Source organism: Vombatus ursinus, unplaced genomic scaffold (assembly GCF_900497805.2).
Source record: "Vombatus ursinus unplaced genomic scaffold, bare-nosed wombat genome assembly UNPS02009918.1, whole genome shotgun sequence".
NCBI lineage: Eukaryota > Metazoa > Chordata > Mammalia > Diprotodontia > Vombatidae > Vombatus > Vombatus ursinus.
The window spans coordinates 7147316-7151834 of record NW_020949696.1 but is presented as its reverse complement, the minus strand read 5'-3'; positions in this window follow the sequence as shown (position 1 = coordinate 7151834).

Below are 4519 nucleotides of genomic sequence, written 5' to 3'. Positions count from 1 at the left end.
ACACACACACACACACACACACACACACACACACACACACACACACCTCCAGCCAATGGCAGGGTAACTGAAGTCTCCCATCACTACTTCATCCTGCCTGTGACTAGGCTCCTCAGCCGTTTCCTAAACTTGTTATCTGTTTCCTCTGTCTGGCTCAGGGTCTGTGAAATTGACTGTTGTATTCTAACACAGTGGTTTCCTTTGTAATCCTCTGTATTTTATTTTGTGCGCTGAAAAATACAGTTCTGAGAAGAGGTCTGCAGGCTTCATCAGCCTGACTGCCACAGGGCTCTAGGACACAGAAAACGCCCAGAATCCCTGCTCTAGGGGGTCAGTCACATACTCTGGTTCTCCATTCATTGATCATAACCCAAACACTTTGTTCCTCTTCTCCCAATATTCTCTCTCCTTTGATAATGTCATCTAATTGTATAGGTTGTATAGGTTCAAAATCATCTCTACCTAATGTGACATTGAGACCTACAAAAAGAGCCCTCACATCTCTCTCTCATGAGCTCCAGTCACCTGCCCGCCATTGGACATTTCCACCTAGACATCCCATTGGCACCTCAAGCCCAACTTGTCCAAAAGAGGAGACATCATCTTTTATTTCTCCTCTTCACTCATCTACCTGATGTGTTGCAGTCATACAGGTGTGTGTCGTGAGATTCTTCCCTCTTACTCATCATTTCAAGTGAGATAATATTTGTAAAGTGCTTAGCACAGCACCTTTCCTTCTTTCCATATCAGATGTATTTGATTCTCCCTCAACCATGTCTCTTTCTCTCCACTCATAGCGAGGGCTGTCATCCCCTCTCACTTGACCTATTGTAACTGCCTCCTTTCTTGTCCTCCAAACTTGTGGGATCTCCCTTCTCTCATCTATCATCCACAAGCTACCAAAAATAGCCTTCCTCAGGTCCAGGTCCACAGAGCTGACCATGACACTCACCTGCTCAGAAACCTTCTATGGCTCCCTAGTGCCTTGAAGATAAAATGAAAAGTCCTTGACCTGGACTTCAAGAGTCTCTCTAATTTGGCTTTAACCTACTTTTCAACCTTATTTCTCATTACTCACTCCTCTTCACAGGTTCTAGGTAGCAGCCAAAGTGGACTACTGTACTAGCCATGATCTGAAGTTGAGATTCTATCAGTTGTTTTTCTACCTTCACTCCCACCACCTCCTCCTCGTCCTCCTCCTCTCCTGGGGGTGCAGTAGAAAAAGCAAGACCAGAGATAGAGTTGTATGACCCTTGGCAAGTCAATTAACCTCTCTCTGCCTGATTCCTCAACTATAAAAAAGGGATAATAGCACCGACCTCCTAGAGTTATTGTGAGAACCAAATGAGATATTTGTAAAGCACTTGGCACGTAGTAGGTGCTATATAAATGCTATTATTATCATCATCTTCCCCACCATGACCTTCCAGTTCCTCACTGCTCTGCCAGGTCATCATGTCCCTTCTCTGGCTTTGGTTTCCTCCCTTCCAGACCCTCCGGTTTACGAGATCAACTCCGTATTGCCTTGTCCTTTGGAATCTCCCTTTTCCCCTCCCCCATTCCCTCCTCCTTTCACCACTTGTGTTGCCAAACCACGACCCTGGATGACTCCTCACCATGACCATATGCGGCTGAATGGACCTGGAGAAAGATCGCCAAACACTGCTGAATGAGTCCACTATAGATTAAGGTTATCTAACCCGGGCCTTCCCTGCTGGTTGTCAATCTCACTCAATACAGTGGTTGCTCCCACTTCTCTTTCCTCCTCAAGCCTCCTACACCATTCTCTCCCATCCCCTTAGAGCTGAGGACCACATTCCTGGGAACACTGAGGCTGTCAGCAGCCTCTTCTCTCCTACTTAGACCCCTGACATCATCTCCATTCAAGTCTCTGGTGAGGTGGCTCTGTTCTTTGCCAAGACCAAACACTCCAGTTGTATCCATAATCCCATACCCTCTCTTCTACGGCAGATGATTGTTTCCACGTTCACACCCCCTTGCACCCCAACATTTAATCTCTCCCTATCCGTATACTGGTTCCTTCTCCACAAATGGCCAGCCCTTTCCCATACCTAAACATACACACACACATACAGACAGACACACACCCCCTTCCACTCTAGTCCCGCATACTCTCATCCTCTATCTCTCTTCCCTTTCTGAATTAAACTCTGAAATAGCTGGGAGGGGGGGGAACGAAACAAAACGAAACAAAAAGCAAAACTAGCTCTTCTCATTGCTTCAGCTCCCTCTCCTCTCCGCAACCCTTTGCAGTCTGGTTTCTGGTCTCACCACGCATTTGAAATTGCTCTCTCCAAAGTTATTAATGATCTCGTTGTTTGCCCAACCTGAAGGCCTTTCCCCAGTCATCCTTCCTGACCCCTCCGCGGTGTCGATGCTGTCGTTCACCCTTTTTCCTGCCTCTTTCTAGATTTTAACAAAAGGGCTCCTGCTTGGTTCTTCTCTTACTTGATTGACTGTAACTGAGCTCCAAGGTTCTGTCTTGGAATCTCTTTTCCCTACACCGTCACTTGGTGCTTAATTAAATATTTCTACATGAATGACTCTCAAATCTATAAACTCAACCCGAGTCTCTCCTTAGCTCCAATTCTATGTCCTCCAACTGCCTGACTTGGATGCCCCAAACTCAGTGTGTCAAAACCAGCGATTATGCTTGGTCCTCTCCTTGTCCCCTTGACCCCCAAACTTTCTCCTTTCTGCTGAGGACACCCACTGTCCTTCCATTCATACAGGTTTTCAACCTCAGAGTTATCCTTTGCTCCTTTACTTTCCTTTACCACACATAATCCAATCAGTTGCCAATTCTATCCCTGAAACACCCCTTGAATCCATTCCTTTGTCTCTCCTCACATGACCATGACTCTAGGTCCTTGCCTGGACTATTCCAACAGCTCCTAAATGGTCTCTCTGCTTCCAGCCTCTCCTCTCTTCAATCCATCCTCCACACAGCTGGCAAAGGTATTTCCCCAAAGCTTAAGTCCAACCATCTCACTCCATGACTCAGTCAATTTTAAATGGCTCTCTATTCTCTCTAAGGCCAAATACAAAGTCTTCCGTTTGGCACTTCAAGGCCTGGCTCCAATTTACCTTTCCAGCTTTGTTTTCCCTTCCCTCTATACTCTCCAGTCTGGCCAACCTGGCCTTACTGCTGTTTCTCATATGGCACTCTGTCTCGGGTCCCCACGTCTTTGTATGGAATGCATTCAGAATCCCTCCTTTCCTTCAAACTCAGCTCAAGCCTCACTTACAGTATGTCTTTCTTAATTCCCCCTCCCCAGTGATCTTGTTTTTATGTGTTTATTTTGTACACATTTCCCCCATAGCATGTAAGCTCTTTAACAATAAGGACTATTTCACTTTCGACTCTGTACTGCCAACACCTAACCCAGGGCCTGGCACACAGTAGCTGTTTAAAGCAGGTTGATTGGTTGATTCCCACCCTTGCTTCCATCTCCTGTATTTGTCCTATAAAAATCTGAATTGGCCGATGAGTTCTCTGTGTATCCGTTAACAGCCTCTTTAGACAGCTCTCCCCTTTCCTCATTGTAATTGGTTTTCCTTCAGATGTTCATTCCTAAGATCATGCCATCCATCCCTCTTGGACATCTGTGGAACGTTAGTCTTTTTGGATTCTATTCCATTAACCATTTGAAATATGCTTTCCCTAAATCTCGGGTGCCCAGCTTTCCTCTGCTCTATCACGACTTCTATGATGGGGTGATTGCTCTGACCTCCACCCCCCTCCCCATCATTTCTTTATCAGCAATCAGTTATTCTGTTTTCTAAGTTCCTCTGGTACTGACAGAAAGCTGGTTTTGGCAGATATATCATGTAAATGCCTTGGGAGCAAAGCCTGATTTTTGTTTTTGTTTTTTTTTTGTCTTACGACCTTAGCATCTAGTACAGACCCTTTGCTTATAGTTGGTGCTGAATACTTTCTGAATTGAATGTCTGGATAATTGAAATCCCCCAGCACGATCACAGCAAGCCTCTGCCAGGTTTATGTTTCTTGAATTCATTCATTTCCCCTTTCTGTCATGGTGGTCTGTAGAACAGTGTTCTTTCTTATTTCTGCTGTCCCTGGTAGTCACCCAAATGCTCTCTTTTTTTTGCCTTTTTGGATTTCCTTAATAAGTACACATTCTCAATATCTGGTATTTATGTCCATCCCTTTCTCTCCTCCCACTGGCTGCCCAGACCCTTTACTAAGTTTGATCCTTTTGGAAAAGGTATAGTCTTCTGGAGCCATGTTCCAGACAGTTCTTACCCAATGGGGGTTAAATTTGCCTCTGCGTACCTGGTTGCTCATCATCCACACTGTTCCATTCGTGTACACACAGTGGAGGTCACGGGCTCTCGGCTAGCTCCCTTCTAGGATTTTTTCCTGTGAATTTCTGTGCATTTCGACTGCTAATCTTCCTACACTTTAACTATCTCCTTTATCTACCTTGGCAGATACTTGTAGGCAACTTTCTCTCTCTTCCATCCTTTTAGCCTT